Genomic DNA, 24,985 nt, shown 5'->3' on the forward strand with positions numbered 1-24,985 from the left:
TCCTTTCTGTTCTCAGCACTCGGGTGTCTAGTGAAGTGCCTAGTGCCTCTGCCAGAACTGTTGTGGACTTCACTTCCGTTTCAGTCACCGGTCCGATCTGCCAACGGTGATGCGCTAGTACTAGACTGCATGTCGAATCATCCTCTGCAATATGTCTTCCTTGACAGCCATCCATGACAGGTGAGGGTTCCACAGAGTAGGGATCATCTGTTGGGCTGTAGCGGGTAGGCGACGTTGATTCACACAAGCCGGAACTAAGAGCAACAGGGTCACAGTAAACACGTCTCTTAGAAACTATAGTGACTCCTGGGCTGAACAGAATGTTGAACAATTCTTCCTCCAGGCTCCGGAAGTGGTGATTTAGAAGCTGCGTCACTGTGTGTTCCCACTTATCCAGGGCCTCCATTTGTGGGTCAATGTTTGTGCAGTGCCCCCCAGCACACGAAAATCTTGTAAGCGTTTGGCAAGTTGGCCCCCTTATGCAGTATAAAGGACAGTCTGTAGAAGACTGCTGTACCCCGATCACGGGGGGGGGGAGTCAGGATCTTGTGTAGAGGCCGCCGCCTAAGATCTCAACGGGCCAGATCTGGGCCCCATAGACCATTAGCTCTGCTGCGTTAAGGCAGTGATATGTAGTGCTCTTTAATCTAGTGAAAGATGGTCTATTTACCTTTATACGGTGCAGAATTACTGCCTAAATCGGCGGATTAAGCAGTTCACTTTGGGAGCCTCAGATGTTGCGACCGTTCATGGCCGCTGCCTAGCCACGCCCCCCCCAGGGTAGGTATTTTAACTAGATCCCTGGTAATAGAGAGGATTTTTCAACTCTCTTCCAACCAGGAGAGACATCTAACATACCCCATCCAGAGATGTGGGCCAGGCGAGCTGCTTCATAGTAGGCAAAGATATTTGAGAGAAGGACTCCCCCATGTGTGTGAGTTTTTTGAAGAGTTTTCTTCGAAATTCTGGGTTTTTTGTTCTGTCATATATGTCTCATGATTAGAGCGTTCAATTTATCTAAAAGTTCTTTTGGGAGATTAATAGGAAGGCAGCGGAAAAAATACAAAATTTTAGGTAATATGGTCATTTTGACTGAAGCTATTCTACCCAGCCAAGACACCTCCCTAAAGGTCCAGGAGTGTAGGAGCTTTCTTATCTCCTGAGTTAAGTAGTCATAATCTCTAACCGTCTGGAGATTGGGTCCTAATTGTACCCCTAAAAGTTTGATGGTCTCTGTTGACCATTTAAATTGGTAGATTTCTTTGAGTATCTCGAGTTCAAAATTGGAGATGTGGATTGTTAGGGCCTCCGTTTTAGAGAGATTCATTTTATAGTAGCTCAAGGCGCTGAATTGAGTTATAAGTGCAAAAAGTTCAGGAAGTGTCCCTATTTGATTGGTTAGGAATAGGTCAGTTGAAAAAATACTAAGTTCAGCGCCCAATATATTACCCCTAAGCTCCCTTACAGGGAGTTTCGTTTTAAGGTGGAATAGCTATAAGCTGCTTTAGCTGAATGTTTTACATATTTCTGCTTATATAGCATATGCATCTAAGATTTTGAGACTGTCTATAATTTTAAAAGCCTGTTAAACACATTTTATAATTAAGAATTCCTTAAGGGAGACGTCCAGTGTATCCTGTGTGTATTTTATAAAATAAATTGGATTTTTATACAAATGTGTAGTTAATTATATTGACCTCCATACCACCCTTAGAGCTTTTTTTAGTGCTCCTGCACTATTTTATTTGATTTTGGTTAGGAATAGGGTAATGTCATCTGCAAAGAGCACTATTTTTTCGCCTTGCTGGTTCAGAGGGACACCTTGGATTATGGGGGAGTTTCTAATAGCTTGGACGAGGGGTTCTATAGCTAAGGCAAAAGTTAGTGGGGATAGAGGGCATCCCTGAGGGGTGCCATTAGTGATGGGGAGTTCAGTAGAGCAAAAGCCCAAACCTCTGGCATGAGGGGATTAATATAGAGCACGTATGGCTGTGATTATTTCTGTGGGGAATCCAAATTGAAGCATTACCTCCCATCCATAATCCCATCTGATCTATGAGCCTCAGAAAAAAATGTTCAGCAGGCTCTTAGTGTTATCTGAGCCCTCTCGTCCTCATGTAAATCCTTCCTGGTCTGGGTGTAGGAGTAAATGTATTATCATTCGAAGTCTGTTGGCCAATAGCTTAGCGTATAATTTGACATCTATATTAATGAGAGATATTGGACGATAACTGCTACATTGGGTGGGGTCCTTCTCAGGTTTAGTGATTGTCAATACCGTAGCCTCTAGCAGCGCTCTCCTAAAGGCTACAGTTTCCCTGGCCTCTAAAAACATCTTAAGCAGCAGGGGGGTAATGATATCCCTAAAGGTTTTATAAAATATTTTATAATTGTTTAATGAACCCTACTAACACAGATTGTGAAAATGGGGATAAGAGTGCCTCTCCGGTTTCCTGTGGCATTGTCGGGAGTTGCAGTTTCTGTAAGAAGAGTTGGGTTCTGTCCATAGTCTGTTCTTTCATTGTTTCTGGTGTGGTCAGATTGTATAACTCAGAGTAGTATGAAGCGAACACGTCACCTATGTCTTTAGGGGAGTTGACTAGTGTGCCTTCTTTATTAATGGAATGGATACAAGAAGCCATATTTCGACCTCTTAACTTATGTGCCAAAATGGTTGATGCTTTTTTCCCCTGGTAATAGAGAAGTTGTTTGAATCGAAGAGTAGTGTCTTGTACTCATTTTGTTTCTATATCTTTAATCTGCCTACAAATTGATTCTATCTCTGCACTTGACGTTGAGGAGGGTAACCAGGAGTCCCAGGTTAATCGGAACCAGAAGTCCCTCGTAATTTTTTGATGGTGGTTTCTTTCTGGATACATATTCCTCTAATATAGGCTTTTAGGGTCGCCCAGATGGTGTGATTGGGAATTGACAGGTCTGTATTGTGCACTAGATATTCTTGGGTATAGGTTTGCATTAAGGATTTAAAATCAGGATCCGACCAAAGATAGCCTGGCAGCTTCCAACCAGGGGAGGATGTTGTGTAAGAGTTAGAGTCCAGTGTGATTGTGAGTGCATCATGGTCAGACCATGAACAGTCCACGTGTCTGTAAAAAAGTAATCGAGTCTTGAGTATGTGCCATGAGGTTTAGAGAAAAAGGTGTAATCACGGGGGGTGGGATGACATGCTCTCCAGACGTCGTATAGGTTATATTGTGTTATAGTGTCACTAAATTTGGTGGCAGTATTTATCGTTTACGGGTCTACTTTTTTGTTATGGCCAACGTGTTTATCGACTGCTGGATCCCAAATCATGTTAAAGTCTCTCCATTTAGGAGTGTGCCTGTTTTAACTCGGTCTACTTTTTGCATGACTGATTTTAGAAAGCGGGGCTGATTTTGGTTTGGGGCATACAGGTTCACCAGGGTATATGTTCGGCCATTTAGTTTGCATAGCAATATCATGTATCTACCCCCAGGATCTATCTCTGTGTAAAGCTGTTCAAAGCCTACCAGTCTGTGGATTAAGATAGCTACCCCTCTGGTTTTATCTGTGTGTACGGCAGATATGCTTTGCAAGTAATGGGAGATCTAAGCAAAGGTGTTTGGGTAGACATCCAGTGGGTTTCCTGGATAAATAAAATCATAGCATTCATGGCCTGCATGGAGTTGCTTAGCATGCTATGTTTTGTGGGTGAATTGAGACCTTTACAGTTCAGAGTTGCAAAGGTGAGGTTATCGAGGCATAGTGGGAGGTAGTTAGGTGGCAAAGAAAAGGGGGGGGGAAAGGAGGGGAAAGGGGGAGAGGAAGTTGTTGGTTAGTAGGGTGAGAAGAGGTGCAGACTCCTACCTGGGAATGTTACTCAATGTAGTATATCTTACTTGAGGATAGGCGGCGTTAAAGCACTGCAACTATAATTGAGAGCGTCTTCTAGGAGAGAGCAAATACAATTTTTAGGAACACGGGTATGGCAAAGTCAAGTTATAACAATAGCTTTTTAGAACAAACAAGGTAAACTACAAAGTGCAATGGTTACAGAGTAAATATTTCAGTGCAACAAAATGTAGTTAACACTGATTATTTTACAGTGACGGCACTATTCACCGCCTAACAGGAAACGTAAAACAAAACACAGAAAGTTGTCAAATTCCCTGATCTCATAAAAATTAGAAATAAAAAGGGGGGGGGGGGTGAGGAGAGGCAGTACGGGATTCCTCTGCTAGGTGTAATCTAGCTCAGTAAGAGCCGGGAGTCAACTCAGGGGAAGGGAAGATTTAAGGAAAGATCTATTAACTAGATCTATAAATGTGATTAATATTCATCTCTGGTTGGTATAACATATAAGAAATTAACTAACTTCTACAACTGTGTTTTGTGGGCCTAAACATTTGTCAGCAGGATTAGTGGTGTTACCTAGGGAACTGGTTCTGGCCTTAAGTTAAGGTATACATCAGTAGGTAATCTTAGATAGTTATAGAGTTAGATAAATTAGATGAGAACCTGACAGATGGGTCAATACCTGTGAAATAAGACAAAAGTTAAGGGTACCAGTCAATGTAGGTTACATGTCCTTATGTCTCTAATAGTAGTGTGGAGTGGTTCTAAGTCCCTGTCAATGTTCCAGGTTAGCTTTCCATGGTAGGTTGGTACAGGGATAGGGTTTGGTTTCTGTGGTCAGTGTCCCTACTGGGCTGAAACCATTTCTAAAATTCCTCAACACAATGAGTAATACATAATGTTAATGTGGGCCCACATCAAGAATACAAAGATACAGTTTCAACATTAAATAAATCTAGTGAAAAAAATTTGTGACAATCAAGTAAAAACTTAACTTAGTTCGTTAGAGTAACGGAACAGTCCTGTCTAACAGAAATGGTTTCCTTGTCCCTCTGTGGTATGGTACATTGCGGAAGAGGTGTCCACTCCTGAGCAGCCGCTTGTAGAGGTTTAGATGTGCTTGAAGAGTAGGCCGGCGATGCCGCCAGGTCCCATTCCTTGAGTATGTCCAGTCCCTGGTTGCGAGACGAGACTGTATACAGAGTCCCATTTCTGTTAATAATGAGCTTGATGGGGTAACACCAGTGGTATTTGATGTTGTGATGTCGAAGAGTTTGGATAATCGGACCAAAGAATCTTTTTTTCTGTAGCGTGTACTGGGATAGGTCTGGAAAAACTGCTATAGACTGAAATTTTTCCGGTAAAGCTGGTTTAGTGGCCAATTCTCTCAGAATTTTCTCTTTATGTGTAAATAAGTGGACTCTGGCTAACACATCTCTAGGTTTATCAGCCGAAATGTTATGCGTTCTTGGGGTACGGTGCACTCTGTCTAGAAGGAAGTTAGGAGCATCTAGGTCCATCAGGAATTGTATGCAGAAGTCCTTTATAAACTGTTCCAGATCTGAGGTGGAGACGTCATCAGGTACCTCACGGAACCTTCGATTATTTTGTCTGGATCTATCCTCCAGATCAGATAGTTCCAGTTCCAGATCAGATATCTGTGTTGCAAGTTTTTTTAAATATGAGAGCAGGTTTTCATGATCGACCGCCAGGTCCTCTTGCTTCCTCTCTAGGGCCTCGGTTCTCTCTCCAATGGCAGCTATATCCCTGCGTAATTCAGCTGCAGAACCTTTAATAGCTTTAGTTAAAGTGTCCTGGAGGATATTCATACGTTGAGTTAGTGTGTCCACTATGCTAGCAGCAATGTTTTCAGTGGGAGAAGACCCAGGATCTTGTGATGATTGTGTATGCTCAGTCTCTTGGTCATCTATAGAGAAGCCTCTCTCGTTTAGGAACGAGACCTCTTGGGAGGGAAGATGTCTGAAATGATCCGCTACTGTCTTTTTAAGTCACCCAGTCGGCTTGTTCTTCTATTAGATTGGGACATAGCAGGATGGTGGTCACCAGGTGGTGGACCTATCCCAAGTATCACAGATTATGTTAGTGTAAGCTCCTAGTGAAGGGTAACACAGTTATTTCAGAGATTAATTTATGTATGATTCTTCCCCTGGATGCCCAGCATTCTTTAATGGTTCTAGCCCATCTTGAGCTGCAGCACCTTTCTAAAGACGTCTCTTAAACTATGCCAGTACCTCTCCCCAGGGGTGTTTGTCACCTAATGAAGATGTGGGAATGGGTAAGTTGGATATGACCCACTGGAAGACCTCCGATGGCAAATGGGGGGGAGGTACTATATAAGACAAAAAGGCTTAGTGTTTTGCTTTAGGTGGTGGGTAGACAGTTATGATAGTTAACTCTGATGTTTAAGGAATGTCTTAGGGCTTACAGACTGACTCATGTTAGTGGGTTGCGGCCTACTTCCCTGGCGCCATGTGGGTAACAGGCCTAATGGGTTGTGGCCTATACTCTGAGTCGTGCTGAAATGTATAGCTGGCGAATCTTTTACAAACTTAAAGCTTTGTGCCCAGATGTTGCTGAGTGCCCCCCGCTTGGGTCAAGGGAGGAATGATACCCCTTGTATTATGTAGACTCCCGTGGGAGCGGTCAATCCCCAGCCAGCTGTTATAGGCCTCGTCTGTGTTTAGACGTGTGACAGAGTCTCTTACCTCCGGAGCCCTGACCCTTGCGGGGTAGAATGGGGCACAGGTAAGCAGGGGGTGAAGTTCGGTGATCCGTTTCCCCACAGGAGGCCTAAATCTCGTGGCCCGGCGTAGTTGCGGCTTGTCTCCAATTCCATGCCTGAGTGAGTAGGCGACGTGGTGCAAATTAGCTTCTTTTTGTAGCGCAACAATTGGACTTCAAACTCAGTTGGGCTTGGATGAATTATCGGCTGTTTTGGGCAGAAAATTAGTTGGTTTTGTCTATGTTGGCACAGAGTTACTAGACTGCGTTATCGCTCCGCCCCCCAGGACCTAGCATTTTAATAGAGACTAGCAACTGATATAATAAATGTTTTTAACAATAGGAGATGTGAGTATATAGTATAATGGTATAAGTAATGTATAACCTTACATTAGATAACAATTTAAGTTATACTGATGATAACAGAGTAATATCATAAGATTTTTGCTTACTTGATAGCTGAGAAACATTAAGTGATGCACTAACAGTTATATTATATTTAGTGTATATGACATCTTACTTCCAGGATCCAGTGTGACTTTAAGTTTTAAACTATGGAGATCCAAAATATCATATTGTTCCAAACATGTAGGCGTTATACGATAAAAGTGAGCTATAATATAAGTAGAGCTATTTATAAACTGTATGTTTACTGACTTGAAGATTTGTGAGCTTTAAGTGGCACTTCTCATGTGTTTATAATATCCAAAATAAGTCTCAAGAGGCAAGTAGTGTTGGTTACCCAGGAAATTAACGGCTAGATTACGAGTTGTGCGTTAAGGTAAAAAAGCAGCGTTAACAGGTCCTAACGCTGCTTTTTTACGCCCGCTGCTATTACGAGTCTTGCAGGTTTAGGGGCACTGCACACTTCTTTGGCCTTACCGCAAAACGACTTACGTAAACTTCGTAAACCCTTTTTTCTATGGGACTTCCATAGCGTTGGTATTACGAGTCTGACCAGGGAGGCCAAAAAGTGAGTGGTACACCCTCTACCTCCAAGATCCCTAACGCATTCTAAAGTCAGTAGTTATGAGTTTTACACTACAATGCCGTAGCATAAAACTCATAACTAAAGTGCTAAAAAGTACACTAACACCCATGAACTACCTATTAACTGCTAAACCAAGGCCCTCCCACATTGCAAATACTAAAATACATTTTTTAACCCCTAATCTGCCGCTCCGGACATCGCTGCCACTATAATAAACATATTAACTCCTAAACCGCCGCACTCCGCCTCAAAAACACTAGTTAAATAATATTAACCCCTAATCTGCTATCCCTAACATCACCGCCACCTACCTACATTTATTAACCCCTAATCTGCCGTCCCCAACGTCGCCGCCAGTATATTAAATGTATTAACCCCTAAATCTAAGTCTAACCCTAACCCTAAAACCCCCGAATTTAAATATAATTATAATAAATCCAAATAAAATTCCTATCATTAACTACATTATTCCTATTTAAAACTAAATACTTACCTATAAAATAAACCCTAAGCTAATAGTTACATTGTATCTAGCTTAGGGTTTATTTTTATTTTACAGGCAAGTTTGTATTTATTTTAACTAGGTAGAATAGTTATTAAATAGTTACTAACTATTTAATAACTACCTAGCTAAAATAAAGACAAAAGTAACTGTAAAATAAAACCTAACCTAAGTTACACTAACACCTAACACTACACTAAAATTAAATAAATGACCTAAATTAAATACAATTAAATAAATTAAATACAATTAGCTAAAGTACAAAAAACCCCCCCACTAAATTACAGAAAATAATAAACAAATGACAAGATATTTAAACTAATCACACCTAATCTAATAGCCCTATCAAAATAAAAAAGCCCCCCAAAATAAAAAAAACCCTAGCCTAAACTAAACTACCAATAGCCCTTAAAAGGGCCTTTTGTGGGGCATTGCCCCAAAGAAATCAGCTCTTTTATCTGTAAAAAAAAATACAAACACCCCCCAACATTAAAACCCACCACCCACACAACAAACCCCCCAAATAAAAACCTAACTAAAAAAACTTAAGCTCCCCATTGCCCTGAAAAGGACATTTGGATGAGCATTGCCCTTAAAAGGGCAGTTAACTTTTTTGCGGCCAAAAGCCCTAACCTAAAAATAAAACCCACCCAATAGACCCTTAAAAAACCTAACACTAACCCCCTGAAGATCGACTTACTGTTCTGAAGAACGGACAGCCATCCTCAAGGAAGCTGCAGAAGTCTTCATCCAACCAGGCCGAAGTCCTCAACGAAGCCGAGAGAAATTAAGAGTGAGAAAGAGGGCGCCACATAGCGTGATACTGTTGATACAGGTTCAGACGGCAAAGAAATCAAAAAGGCTTACCGAACAGCTCTGCACCGTTCTGTGACCGGTGCTATCACACAGACTAACACTCTCAGTGGTTAGCACACTGGATGGCCTCGGACAAGATGCAGTCAGGTAGATCTCAGCGTTGTTCGATTAACACGCTGGGTGGCCTTGGATATGGTGCAAACAGGTGGATCTCAGCGTTGCTTGATTAAAGCAAATCAGCGTCTCTGCACCATGTGCACTGTAACCTCCAATGGGTATTAGACAAAAATACCTCTCCAGGTAAGGTAAATAATCGTAAGAGACAACTTCCGTGTAATAAAGTTAAAATCTTTAATCTATCCAGGTTTTTGCTACGCGTTTCTAGACCAATGGTCTTTTCCTCAGGCATAAAAACAAGGGATAAATTTACTAGTGCATTACAACATTATATACAGGTGATTAAAAACGGAAGTTGTCATAGTTTTAAAAAGAGACCAATCAGGGCCAAACAAATTCTGTGAATCTTATCAGCTTTGATTGTAAAATCTATAGATTGGTAGTTAGTGTCGGTGTATGTCACCATATTGTTACAAAATGTTTCTACACTGTTTCATATATCTGTTACTAATTTTTGATATTGAATACAGAGTGTTTGTAAAAAAGAGTATGAAATAAATACCTACAGTTGTTTCTCGAGATTGTGTGTGTATATGAGTTGGTATGTATAAATAAATAAAGCATATTAGAATTTCGAATAATTCAAAAAAATGTGTGGTATTATTTGAAACTATTGAGAAAAAAGTGAGATGTGATAGAAAGGAACGTGATCTGGTTGTAAGCGTGGATACAGTGGTTACCAAAATTGGGTTTCGAAAATTGATCTTTTTATTTTAAACCTCACGGCTATGGAATTAAGAGCGCTATAATTTTGAATAAGTGTGTATGTAAATGATCTATGTTTAAATTGATCCTTTAATTTTAAACCTCACGGCTATGGAATTAAGAGCGCAATAATTTTGAATAAGTGTGTATGTAAATGATCTATGTTTAATATAATAGTCTTCACTATGCCTCTGAAATTGAATATATCAAACACGGCACTAAAACTTTTAAATCTCACACCACCGGAGACATTTATCCCATTCAGGGATTTTATAACTGCAATACATCTTTTGTTGTCTATTTATTACAGTGTAATACATAGGCCGCACCTCCAGGAAAGCCAAGACAAGATGGGGGGAACATTTTCGTAACTGCAAAAATTGCAAGAAAACAAAAATTAAACATAGTGTTCCAACCCATTGTCTAACAAAACATCAAGGCAACCCTCACATTTTTAAATTTATTCCCATAGATTTTATTCCCAGGTCAGTAGATTATAATAGAACCAACAAACTCAGACAATGAGAAACTTTCTGGATTTTTAAGTTAAAAACACTATTTCCGGAAGGTTTAAATGCGAACTTAGACCTAGCAGCCTTTAATTAATATCCAGAAAAAATAATAATAAACATACCTAAATCAGACATCCATAATTGATAAGATCAAAGACTATCAACAACATTTACACTCGGATTTAGATTAAAATATTGATACATTATGAATCAATATTGGAATCATAATGATTATTGGCGTTTTAATTAGGTTTATTATTTATGATTATTTTAGACCCACTATTTTTTACATATTAATATAATTTCCAGCTGAACAGTATTTATTGGAAAATATTATCAGTCCTATCTGTATACGACTCAGTTTCAACAATTGTAGTATAACAGAAACATATTTCAATATGCTTTACACTAACCAATTATTCTTCGACACTAGGAAGGGCTAATATTTGCCATGCCTATTATTCAGAATGACAAATATATGCAATAGCAAAATACTCATTGTTTGACACCAATCATATATTGCACAACATATTAAATAGTAAAAATACATATTTTACTCCCATTGAGGCATGTCATTTTGCATCGACAGTGCAAAAATTAGGTACTGTTATAATGATTAAACAAACCCTAGGATGTTAACTTTTAACTTGTTCCATATTCATATGGTACATTATATTTAACAATCTATTCTTTAACAATTTATTACTATTATCATTTTGGGATCACAACACTCATCGAACTAATAATTTAATAAACTCTGGATTTATATGTTACTAAAAAAGATAATACACTGATGAATCAATTTCAGAGGCATAGTGAAGACTATTATATTAAACATAGATCATTTACATACACACTTATTCAAAATTATAGCGCTCTTAATTCCATAGCCGTGAGGTTTAAAATTAAAGGATCAATTTAAACATAGATCATTTACATACACACTTATTCAAAATTATAGCGCTCTTAATTCCATAGCCGTGAGGTTTAAAATTAAAGGATCAATTTTCGAAACCCAATTTTGGTAACCACTGTATCCACGCTTACAACCAGATCACGTTCCTTTCTATCACATCTCACTTTTTTATCAATAGTTTCAAATAATACCACACATTTTTTTGAATTATTCGAAATTCTAATATGCTTTATTTATTTATACATACCAACTCATATACACACACAATCTCGAGAAACAACTGTAGGCATTTATTTCATACTCTTTTTTACAAACACTCTGTATTCAATATCAAAAATTAGTAACAGATATATGAAACAGTGTAGAAACATTTTGTAACAATATGGTGACATACACCGACACTAACTACCAGTCTATAGATTTTACAATCAAAGCTGATAAGATTCACAGAATTTGTTTGGCCCTGATTGGTCTCTTTTTAAAACTATGACAACTTCCGTTTTTAATCACCTGTATATAATGTTGTAATGCACTAGTAAATTTATCCCTTGTTTTTATGCCTGGGGAAAAGACCATTGGTCTAGAAACGCGTAGCAAAAACCTGGATTGATTAAAGATTTTAACTTTATTACACGGAAGTTGTCTCTTACGATTATTTACCTTACCTGGAGAGGTATTTTTGTCTAATACCCATTGGAGGTTACAGTGCACATGGTGCAGAGACGCTGATTTGCTTTAATCAAGCAACGCTGAGATCCACCTGTTTGCACCATATCCAAGGCCACCCAGCGTGTTAATCGAACAACGCTGAGATCTACCTGACTGCATCTTGTCCGAGGCCATCCAGTGTGCTAACCACTGAGAGTGTTAGTCTGCGTGATAGCACCGGTCACAGAACGGTGCAGAGCTGTTCGGTAAGCCTTTTTGATTTCTTTGCCGTCTGAACCTGTATCAACAGTATCACGCTATGTGGCGCCCTCTTTCTCACTCTTAATTTTCAGAAATCTTCACACCAAAGACTAGAGGAGCCTTGCCGCCGACATCTTTTGTCTTATACTGATATTGACTTTCTGTCATATTTCACGGAAGCCATCTGGTTTGTTTATAGTTATCACTTTTGTATTCACCCAGCGCACCCCGCTCTAGGTTCCCCTCGGGGTTCCTTGTCTGACTTTTGAAGCCGAGAGAAGTCTTCATCCAAGCCGGGCTAAGTGGTCCTCCAGACGGGCAGAAGTCTTCATCCAGATGGCATTTCTATCTTCATCCATCTGACGCGGAGCGGCTCCATCTTCAAGACATCTGATGCGGAGCATCCTCTTCATCCGGAGTCTTCTTACTGAATGAAGGTTCCTTTAAATGATGTCATCCAAGATGGCGTCCCTTAGATTCCGATTGGCTGATAGAATTCTATCAGCCAATCTGAATAAAGGTAGAAAAAATCCTATTGGCTGATCCAATCAAATAGAATGCGAGCTCAATCTTATGGGCTGATTGGATCAGCCAGTAGGATTGAACTTCAATTTTATCGGCTGATAGAATTCTATCAGCCAATCGGAATCTAAGGGACCCCATCTTGGATGATGTCATTTAAAGGAACCTTCATTCAGTAAGAAGACTCCGGATAAAGAGGATGCTCCACGTTGAATGTCTTGAAGATGGAGCCGCTCCGCGTCGGATGGATGAAGATAGAAGATGCTGTCTGGATGAAGACTGCTAGTCTGGAGGACCACTTTGCCCGGTTTGGATGAAGACTTCTGCCGCTTCCTTGAGGATGGATGTCCGGTCTTAAGAACAGTAAGTCGATCTTGAGGGTGTTAGTGTTCTTTTTTTTAAGGGTGTATTGGGTGGGTTTTATTTTTAGGTTAGGGCTTTGGGCCGCAATAGAGCTAAATGCCCTTTTAAGGGCAAATGTCAGGGTGCCAGGAATCAGACTGAGACGAGAAGTGCAAAAATAATCACACCTTTATTCATAGCAAAAAATAATAAAAAGTCCACAAGTCAAATAACAAGCCAGGAGTCAAAACCAGAGCTGGTAGTCAGACGAGCCGAGTCCGGAGCCAAAGCGAATAGTCAGACGAGCCGGAATCAGGAACAAGGAAAACAGCAGAGACAGGAACAATCCAGGGATCAGGAACCAGGAAGGACGTCAGGCAGCAAGGTAATACACAGGAACTCTCACAAACAGGTCTGAGACAACGCAAAGGCAAAGCATACTGAACAGAGACCCTTTAAATAATAAGTGATGACATCACAATTCTGAGACTGCATCCTGTCTCACATGGATGATGCACACAAGTCTGGCCATAAAAGGAAGTGTAGGAAATGAGCAGCATCCCCCACAATGCACCATAGTCAGGAAGAGAGGTGAGTAAAATGACTGCCAGCAGCACATGGCAAACAACAGGGAAAAAACCCTGACAGTACCCTCCCCTCAACGACCCCTCCCCCGCGGGAGGACAAAAGGCTTATTGGGGAAACGGGCATGGAAGGCACTGAGGAGGGCGGGAGCATGAACATCAGAGGAGGGAACCCAAGAACGCTCCTCCGGACCGTAGCCCCTCCAGTGAACCAAATACTGTACACGGCCCCTGGACATACGAGAGTCAATAATGCTGCTGACCTAATACTCCTCATGGTTGTCAACAAAGATAGGATGGGGACGAGGCAACACAGTGGTAAACCGATTACAAACCAATGGTTTCAAGAGGGAGACATGAAAAACATTGGAGATGCGCATTGCAGGAGGAAGGTCAAGAGCGTAGGCCACAGGATTGACCTGTCGGAGTATTCGAAAAGGACCAACATAACGGGGAGCCAGTTTATTGGAAGGCACACGAAGGTTCAAGTTGCGGGAGGACAGCCAAACTCTCTCACCAACTTGGTAGGAAGGTGCTGGCAGACGCCTATGATCAGCCTGGAACTTTTGGCGCTGCATAGAACGATGAAGGCAATCCTGAATCTGCACCCACGTGGAATGGAGTTGCCGGAGATGCTCCTCCAAAGTTTGAATACCCTGAGACATGAATGAATCGTTCAACAAGGATGGTTGAAACCCATAATTCGCCATGAACGGGGATAACTTGGAGGTAGCATTAATAGCACTATTACGAGCAAACTCTGCCCAAGGTAACAGTTCATACCAATTATTGTGGTGATCTGAGACATAGCAATGGAGGAACTGTTCCAGAGCTTGATTAGACCGTTCCGCAGCCCCATTGTATTGAGGGTGATATGTCGAGGAGAAGGAAAGCTGGATCCCCATTTGAGCACAAAAGGAACGCCAAAATCTGGAGACAAACTGGCTACCCCAGTCCGACACTATCTCCTTGGGTAACCCGTGTAAACGGAAGACCTCCCGGGCAAAAATTGAAGCAAGCTCCTGAGCGGCAGGCAGCTTTATCAAGGAAATGCAATGTGACATTTTAGAAAAACGGTCAACCACCTAAAAAGATAACAGTATTGCCATTGGAAACAGGGAGCTCGACAATGAAGTCCATGGAAAGATGTGTCCAAGGACGCTCACCATTAGCAATAGGTTGAAGAAGACCCACAGGAAGACGTTGAGGAGTCTTATTCTGTGCACAAACTGAGCAGGAGGCAACATACGCAGCAATATCAGAATGAAGACCTGGCCAACAGAATTGTCGAGTGACAGACCAAATCATTTGGTTCTTGCCTGGGTGACCAACAGCTTTAGGACAGTGGTAAGTGTGCAAAAGTTTAGTTTGAAGATTCTCAGGAACAAAACACTTACCACTAGGTTTCTCAGAAGGTACATTGGTTTGTGCAGCCAGGATCTCCTCCCCCAAGGGAGAAGTTAAATTAGTACGTATGGTAGCCAAAATATGGTCAGGAGGTATAACAGGAGTAGGTACAGACTCCTCCTTGGACAGAGGTGAAAATTGTCGAGAGAGGGCATCAGCCCTAACATTCTTACTACCAGACAGGTAGGAGACCACATAATTAAACCGAGACAAATATAGCGCCCATCTGGCCTGTCTGGGCGACAAACGCTTTGCTTCAGATACATAAGTTAAATTCTTGTGGTCAGTAAGAATGAGCACTGGCACGCTAGTACCCTCGAGAAGATGCCTCCATTCCTTGAGTGCCAAAATTATGGCCAGTAATTCCCTGTCGCCAATTTCATAATTGCACTCCGCTGGAGACAATTTCTTAGAGAAGAAACTACACGGATGCAAGGAACCGTCAGGCTTAGGACGTTGAGACAAGAGGGCACCTACTCAAGTCTCAGACGCATCGACCTCAAAAATGAAAGGCAGGGCAGGGTTAGGATGAGCCAGAACTGGAGCGGCAGCAAAGGCAGTCTTAAAACTATCAAAGGCCTTAATGGCAGTAGGTGACCAATGGAGTGGATCATTCTCTTTACGGTAATGTCTGTGACCAAGGAAGAAAAGTTTTTAATAAACTTTCTATAGTAATTGGTGAACCCCAAAAAACGTTGAATAGACCGAAGACCAACTGGGCGAGGCCACTGCAGAACTGCAGATAACTTGTCAGGATTAATGGAGAACCCTGCAACGGAGATAACATAACCTAGGAAGGTTACTTGAGTCTGATGGAACTCACATTTCTCAAGTTTACAAAACAGGCCGTTCTCACGTAGTCTCTGAAGAACCTGTGTAACATCAGAACGATGAGCCTCAAGTGTGGGTGAGTGTATGAGGATGTCGTCTAAGTACACCACAACACACTGTTGCAACATAGATATTTCGTAGGACATCATTAATAAATTCCTGAAAAACAGCAGGAGCATTACATAGGCCAAAGGGCATTACAAGATACCCATAATGCCTGCTCCTGGTGTTAAATGCTGTTTTCCATTCGTGACCTCCTTAATCCTAACGAGATTGTACGCTCCTCTCAAATCAAGTTTAGTAAAGACCGTAGCTCCCTTGAGGCGGTCAAAGAGTTCCGTAATGAGGGGAGTAGGGTAAGCATTCTTAATGGTAAGACAATTAAAACCCATATAATCGATACATGGTCTTAACTCGCCACTCTTTTTCTTCACAAAGAAGAAGCCAGCCCCTGCCGGAGAGCAGGATTTGCGGATGATTCCGTGCGACAGAGCATCGGCAATATACGCCTCCATAGCACAATTCTCTGCAACAGACAGAGGGTACACCCGGCCCCGAGGAGAAATGGCTCCGGGTTGCAGGTCTATGGCACAATCGTAAGACCGGTGAGGAAGCAACGTACCGGCACGCACCTTGTCAAACACGTCTAGGAACTCTCGGTACTCCTCTGGCAATTGAGATACCGAAGAAGTGCACAAGACTTTAACTGGTTTCCAAAGACAAGTGGAAATAGATTGCGGGGACCACAACAAAATTTCGGACCTGCGCCAGTCGAGACTGGGATTGTGTTTTTGGAGCCAGGGATAACCCAGAGCAACCGGAAAATGCGGAGAGTTTATCACCTGGAACTGGAGGGTTTCAAAATGGAGAGCCCCAACAGCCATGGACAATGGAGCAGTTTTGTGAGTAACGAGTGCGGGCTGAAGGGGCCTGCCATCAATGGCCTCAATAGCAAGCGGAACGGACCGAGGCAAAACAGGAATGGAGTGCTTTGATACAAAAGCAGCGTCAATGAAATAGCCCACAGCATCGGAGTCAACAAGAGCCTTAGTGACTATGGAGGAGTCCACCCAGGAAAGGACAACTGTGACAAAAGGTTTCTCGTTAAGCGGTTCCGGGGACGAGGATAAACCACCCAAGGTCTGCCCCGACAGGACCTTAGGTGTGAGCGTTTCACGGCCGTGTAGGACAAGACTTCAAAAGGTGGCCCTGTAACCCACAATAGAGGCAGAGCCCCTCCCTCCTCCTAAAGTCCCTCTCCGCCACGGAGAGACACGTGAATCCCAACTGCATTGGCTAGCAGTACCTGGTGACTCGGGACCAGGAGGCATGGGAGGAGAGGGAGGCATGGGTGGGAACAAACATGTAGGAGACAACGGAACAGGAGGCTTCCACAAGCGCTCCTTGAAAGAGGGCCCCTCTCTGAGTCTGATGTCAATTAGGATAAAAAAAGACACCAATGCCTCGAGATCCTCTGGCAAATCTCTGGCAGCAACTTCGTCTTTAATAGCATCAGAGAGCCCATGAAAGAAGGCGGCAACAAGTGCTTCATTGTTCCAAACTACCTCTGCGGCAAGCGTACGGAACTCAATAGCATACTGAGCAAGAGATTTTGTACCTTGCTGAATGGACATGAGTCGTTTAGCAGCAGAGGAGGAGCGAGCCGGAACATCAAATATCCTTCGAAAGGAGGCAACAAATTCAGGGTAATTTGAAATCACAGGTTTATTAGTCTCCCACAAGGGATTAGCCTAGGCAAGAGCTGTGTCAGAGAGTAACGAGATGAGAAATCCCACCTTAGCTCTGTCAGAGGGAAACGCCTGAGGTAACATCTCAAAGAAAATGCCCACCTGGTTCAAAAACCCTCTGCACTGAATAGGATCGCCTCCATATCGCTGAGGTAGAGGTGCAGAACCAGACATGCTCCTGGTAGGCATAGGTGCAGTAGCGGAAACAGGAGCAGCCATAACTTGCGGGACACTTTGTTACAAATGTGCAGTGCGAGTCAGCAGGGTTTGCAGGGCTAGTGCAAATTGATCCAAGTGGTGATCCTGTTCATCCATCCTGGAAATTATGGCAGGTAAATGTGGATTATTAGCACCATCAGGATTCATGTCCTTTGCGTAATGCCAGGGTGCCAGGAATCAGACTGAAACGAGAAGTGCAAAAATAATCACACCTTTATTCATAGCAAAAAATAATAAAAAGTCCACAAATAACAAGCCAGGAGTCAAAACCAGAGCTGGTAGTCAGACGAGCTGAGTCAGGAGCCAAAGCGAATAGTCAGACGAGCCGGAATCAGGAACAAGGAAAACAGCAGAGACAGGAACAAGCCAGGGATCAGGAACCAGGAAGGACGTCAGGCAGCCAGGTAATACACAGGAACTCTCACAAACAGGTCTGAGACAACGCAAAGGCAAAGCATACTGAACAGAGGCCCTTTAAATAATAAGTGATGACATCACAATTCTGAGACTGCATCCTGTCTCACATGGATGATGCACACCAGTCTGGCCATAAAAGGAAGTGTAGGAAATGAGCAGCATCCCCCACAATGCACCATAGTCAGGAAGAGAGGTGAGTAAAATGGCTGTCAGCAGCACATGGCAAACAACAGGGAGAAAACCCTGACAGCAATGCCCATTCAAATGCCCTTTTCAGGGCAATGGGGAGCTTAGGTTTTTTAGTTAGGTTTGTATTTGGGGAGTTTGTTTTGTGGGTGGTGGGTTTTACTGTTGGGGGGTGTTTGTATTTTTTTTACAGGTAAAAGAGATGATTTCTTTGGGGCAATGCCCCGCAAAAGGCACTTTTAAGGGCTATTGGTAGTTTAGTTTAGGCTAGGGTTTTTTTATTTGTGGGGGGGGGGGGGCTTTTTTATTTTGATAGTGCTATTAGATTAGGTGTAATTAGTTTAAATATCTTGTAATTTGTTTATTATTTTCTGTAATTTAGTGTTTTTTTGTACTTTAGCTAATTGTATTTAATTTATTTAATTGTATTTAATTTAGGTCATTTATTTAATTGTAGTGTAGTGTTAGTTGTTAGTGTAACTTATGTTAGGTTTTATTTTACAGGTACTTTTGTCTTTATTTTAGCTAGGTAGTTATTAAATAGTTAATAACTATTTAATAACTATTCTACCTAGTTAAAATAAATACAAACTTGCCTGTAAAATAAAAATAAACCCTAATCTAGCTACAATGTATCTATTAGTTATATTGTAGCTATCTTAGGGTTTATTTTACAGGTAAGTATTTAGTTTTAAATAGGAATTATTTAGGTAATAATATTAATTTTTATTTAGATTTATTGTAATTATATTTAAGTTAGGGGGTGTTAGGGTTAGACTTAGGTTTAGGGGTTAATACATTTAGTATAGTGGCGGCGACGTTGGGGGCGGCAGATTAGGGGTTAATAAGTTTAAGATTAAGGGGTTTTAGACTCTGGGTTCATGTTAGGGTGTTAGGTGTAAACATAAATTTTATATCCCCATAGGAATCAATGGGGCTGCGTTACGGAGCTTTACGCTGCTTTATTGCAGGTGTTAGACTTTTTCTCAGCCGGCTCTCCCCATTGATGTCTATGGGGATATTTTGCACGAGCAAGTATGACCAGCTCACCGCTGACTTAAGCAGCGCTGGTATTGAAGTGCGGTAAGGAGCACAATATTGCTCAACGCTCACTTCTTGCCTTTTAACGCCGGGTTTGTAAAAACCTGTAATACCAGTGCTGTAGGTAAGTGAGCGGTGAGACAAAACTGCTCGTTAGCACCGCATAGCTTCTAACGCAAAACTCGTAATCTGGCCAAAAGATTGTTTAGATATTTAAAGGCTCCCTTGTGAGTTAGAGGCTACACCTTGACCTCTACGTTAAGAGGTGGTCACAAATGTGCCATAGGTAATAACAGACATACCAGAGGGTATGATTTTTGTACTTCACCCAAGCTTGACTGAAAATAGATACAATGTGAAGTGTCTTACATTTTAAACATTTGTTGTATCTTCCATTGTGAGCCATACGTAATAACCTATAAGTCCTTTCATCATGGTTATAAATTGTACATTCAACGTAAATATCTAAGCAGCAATCGTAGCTAAAAAAAAGTAAATTACCTTACCCCCTTAGATTCTGACATCTGATATGAAATAACATAGCTATAAGGGGTGATACTTAGTAAATAATGGAACTTCATATATATTGGAAAGAAAAGGGACCCCTTCTAGTTATTGTAAGCCCTTTTATAGGGATTAGAGATATATGAGTCATACACTATCTGTCTTGCTGATTAATAATAACAGGTCCAATGTCTAAATGAGCTCTAATAACTACCAATGTTTAACTAAAGCTGGATTTCTAAATGTTTAAAGCTTCAGATTAGGCTCACAATGCCTAGGGCAGTATGGGTCCACACTCTGATTATCAGGTAGTCAATAAGGATATTGTTTGTCTATGAGCCACGATCCAGGAAATGTCTTATACGAGGAAAATCTTCATAAGTCCCTGTCCATCAAGAGTTGACACCTCCATGTAGCCTCACGCTGAAATCTTGGGGGCAATAGCTCTGCAGTTACTGTTGGTGTGCACAGGATAGGTTCCCAGTTAATTGTGTTCCTACATCTTCCTGTGACTGTGTCTCAAGGTCTGCTAGAGTATCCGTGAAATGTTCAGATTGAGTAACTTCTGTTACTGTCACCCCTCTCTGTGCCTGTAACTCACCTCTCTCATTCTCTCCCCACATTCCGCTGCATGATTCCGATGCACATGGCTCATCCGGAGACAGACGCTGGGGCTCAGCAGCATCGCACCGGGTAAACATGACATCAGTGCTGTTAGTATTAAAGATGTTGGTAATAGCTGTAGCAGTGGGTGAGCTGACTGTAGATTTCAGCATGTCAGGCTGCTTGGTGCTGGTCTAGGCAGATACGAAGATCTTGTAAGAGAGAAATAGCTAACTCCATGATGAAATGATAGGTAGATGCTGTATATGGACTAGCCTGTAGTGCGCTATAGCAGTTAGTGTGTTTCTGCTTAACCCCCGGTATTTCCAGGGGTGTGTGTGTGTGTGTGGGGGGGGGGGGGGGCGGTACTGAGATCCTCAGATTAGGCCACCATCGGAGTTCCCAGCGGGCTGGAACAAGGCTTGTAAATCATTCAAGCAACAAATATTAGTGGATCTGACACTATGGAAGTCAGTGATTCCAAATCTATATAGCTCTGTTGTGGATGTTGCCAAGATCATTAGATAGACGGCGATTTTCTCATTCTTCCTTATAGAGCCTCTGTTTTTGCGCCATTTCAGCTGCTGCCTAGCCATGCCCCCTCTTCTTCATCTAGTTTTATGGAAATTTTCGGGTGCCTCTAATCCTGCCTTATGAGGTATTGATGAGTTTAGTGATTCAATGTCCAGAGACACCAAAAGAGATTCCAGGGAGAGGACAATTTTGTCCAATCTCTTTAGGACAGCTCCAGTATCCTGGGTATACGTTGTCAATATCTTCAGAAAAGGTCTTATAGACAAAATGACATGGCTACTAATCCTTTCTGTGGGGCCCCCTATACCAGATATAGGGCCAGATTATAAGTGGAGCGCTAAATATCGCTTTCATGAAAGCGATATTTGCTTTCCACAGTGTAATACCAGTGCACGCTAATGTGCATTGGTATTGCAAGTTTACAGCAATGCGAATGCGACCTTGTGTTCACATTGCTGGGAACACTTCCATAGGCATCAGAACTTCAGCAGAGCGAAAAGGGTAGGTAGCACAGCAATTTTAAATATATAGGCCTCTAGTTATGAAGCCGTCAACCGCAAATAGGCTGGAATTCCGCATCATATTTGTGGCGAGGCTGATTCGCGTTAGTTATCAACCCCTACTGCCCGGCAAAAGTAGAATATATTGACTTAAGCTTCGATCCGCCGGACTCAGTCCAACACAGATCGATGGTTACGTCACTACAGATGTTCCAAACGCAAGTTCGGCACAATCTGACTACTTTTGGTAGTTATCAAACTACTACCAGGTACGCTCGCCACTATTCCGGGCCAGCGTACCTGGATTTCAATCCGCCGCCCTGGAATCAATGGGAGTCTGACCATAGCGAAAGCTTATGTTCGCTGCTGCCCAATATCCCATTGATTCCTATGGGAAACGTCTGCACCTAACACCCTAATATGTACCCAGAGTCTAAACACCCCTAATCTGCCCCCCCTACAGCGCCGCAACTAAATACATTTATTACCCCCTAAACCGCCGCTCCCGGACCCCGCCGTCACCTACATTATATATATTAACCCCTAATCTGCCGCCCCTATACTGCCGCCACCTACATAAACTTATTAACCCCTATCCTGCGGATCCCGGACCCCGCCGCACCTAAATAAATTGTTTAACCCCTAAACCGCCGCTCCCGGACCCCGCCGCCCCCTATATTAAACTTATTAACCCCTATCCTGCCCCCCCTATACCGCCGCCACCTATATTAAAATTATTAACCCCTAAACCTAAGTCTAACACTAACCCTAACCCCCCCTAACTTAAATATTATTTTAATAAATCTAAATAATATTACTCGTATTAACTAAATGAATCCTATTTAAAACTAAATACTTACCTGTAAAATAAACCCTAAGATAGCTACAATATAACTAATAATTATATTGTAGCTATTTTAGGCGTTATTTTTATTTTACAGGCAACTTTGTATTTATTTTAACTAGGTACAATAGTTATTAAATAGTTATTAACTATTTAATAGCTACCTAATTAAAATACTTACAAAATTACCTGTAAAATAAATCCTAACCTAAGTTACAATTAAATCTAACACTACACTATCATTAAATAAATTAAATAAATTACCTACAATTAAATTAAATTAAATAAACTAAACTATAGTACAAAAAAACACACTAAATTAGAGAAAATCAAAAAGAATTACAAGAAGTTTAAACTAATTACACCTAATCTAAGCCCCCTAATAAAATAATAGAGCCCCCCAAAATAAAAAAAATGCCCTACCCTATTCTAAATTACAAAGTAACCAGCTCTTTTACCAGCCCTTAAAATGGCTTTTTGCGGGGCATTGCCCCAAAGTAATCAGCTCTTTTACCTGTAAAAGAATACAACCCCCCAACATTAAAACCCACCACCCACATACCCCTACTCTAACCCACCCAAACCCCCCTTAAAAAAACCTAACGCTAACCCCCTGAATATCATCCTACCTTGAGCCGTCTTCACCCAACCGGGCCGAAATCTTCATCCAAGGTGCGCAGAGGAGGTCCTTCATCCGGTAGAAGTCTTCATCCAGGCGGCGTCTTCAATATTCCTCCATCCGGAGCAGAGCAGAGCCATCTTCAAAGGAGCTGACAATCAGCCAATAGAATGCGAGCTCAATCCGATTGGCTGATTGGATCAGCCAATCAGATTTTTCCTACCTTAATTCCGATTGGCTGATAGAATCCTATCAGCCAATCGGAATTTGAGGGACGCCATCTTGGATGACGTCCCTTAAAGGAACCTTCATTCGTCGTTCAGTCGTCGGTTGAAGAGGATGGCTCCGCGTCGGCTCCTTTGAAGATGGCTCCGCTCCGGATGGATGAAGATTGAAGACGCCATCTGGATGAAGACTTCTACCAGATGAAGGACCTCCTCTGCGCACCTTGGATGAAGATTTCGGCCCGGTTGTGTGAAGACAGCTCAAGATAGGATGATCTTCAGAGGGTTAGCGTTAGGTTTTTTTAAGGGGGGGTTGGGTGGGTTAGAGTAGGGGTATGTGGGTGGTGGGTTTTAATGTTGGGGGGTTGTATTTTTTTTTACAGGTAAAAGAGCTGATTACTTTGGGGCAATGCCCCGCAAAAAGCCCTTTTAAGGGCTGGTAAAAGAGCTGGTTACTTGGTAATTTAGAATAGGGTAGGGCATTTTTTTATTTTGGGGGGCTTTATTATTTTATTAGGGGGCTTAGATTAGATGTAATTAGTTTAAACTTCTTGTAATTCTTTTTTATTTTCTGTAATTTAGTGGGGTTTTTTTTGTACTATAGTTTAGTTTATTTAATTTAATTTTAGGTAATTGTAGGTAATTTATTTAATTTATTTATTGATAGTGTAGTGTTTGGTTTAATTGTAACTTAGGTTAGGATTTATTTTACAAGTAATTTTGTAAGTATTTTAACTAGGTAGCTATTAAATAGTTAATAACTATTTAATAACTATTGTACCTAGTTAAATAAATACAAAGTTGCCTGTAAAATAAAAATAAAGCCTAAAATAGCTACAATATAATTATTAGTTATATTGTAGCTATCTTAGGGTTTATTTTACAGGTAAGTATTTAGTTTTAAATAGGAATAATTTAGTTAATAATAGTAAGTTTAATTTAGATTTATTAAAATAATATTAAAGTTAGGGGGGTGTTAGTGTTAGACTTAGGTTTAGGGGTTAATAAGTTTAATATAGGTGGCGGTGGGGTCCGGGAGCGGCGGTTTAGGGGTTAAACATTTAATTTAGTTGTGGCGGGGTCCGGGAGCAGGGGTTTAGGGGTTGATGAGTTTAATGTAGGTTGCGGCGGTGTAGTGGGGGGCAGGATAGGGGTTAATAACTTTAATGTGGCGTGGGCTCCAGGAGCGGCGGTTTAGGGGTTAATACATTTATTTTAGTTGCAGTGGGGTCCAGGAGCAGCGTTTTAGGGGGTAATAACTTTATTTAGGTGCGGGGGGCTCTGGGAGCGGTGGTTTAGGGGGTAAAACAGTGTAGTTTAGTGTGGGTGCTTAGTGACAGGCTATCAAAAAAGTTGCGAAGAAGCCGATGAGCAGCGAGATCGATGACTGTCAGTTAACAACAGTCTGCTGCTCATCGCTCCGTACTTGGTGCGCGGCTTCTTGACAGCTTTTTTGATAACTTTGGCGAACGTATTCAGGTCCGCGGGGGCGATGGTAGGTCGAGCTTAGGCGAGCGTATTGGTCCGGCGAATGCAGCTAAGTAGGCGGCTTCATAACTAGAGGCCATTGGCTTATATACATATATATTTATATACACATATTATAAGCATATACATATATATTTACAGGGAACACACAGTTCCCATAGACCACAAAGTAAAGGCACTTTTTAGTGCCGTTTTTTTCTAACACCCCACTCCCACCAACTTTAGAGCTAATATACTGCCTGGTGCAGTAATTTTATTAAAATAT

The sequence above is a fragment of the Bombina bombina genome, chromosome 7 (assembly GCF_027579735.1).
Source record: "Bombina bombina isolate aBomBom1 chromosome 7, aBomBom1.pri, whole genome shotgun sequence".
Taxonomy (NCBI): Eukaryota; Metazoa; Chordata; class Amphibia; order Anura; family Bombinatoridae; genus Bombina; species Bombina bombina.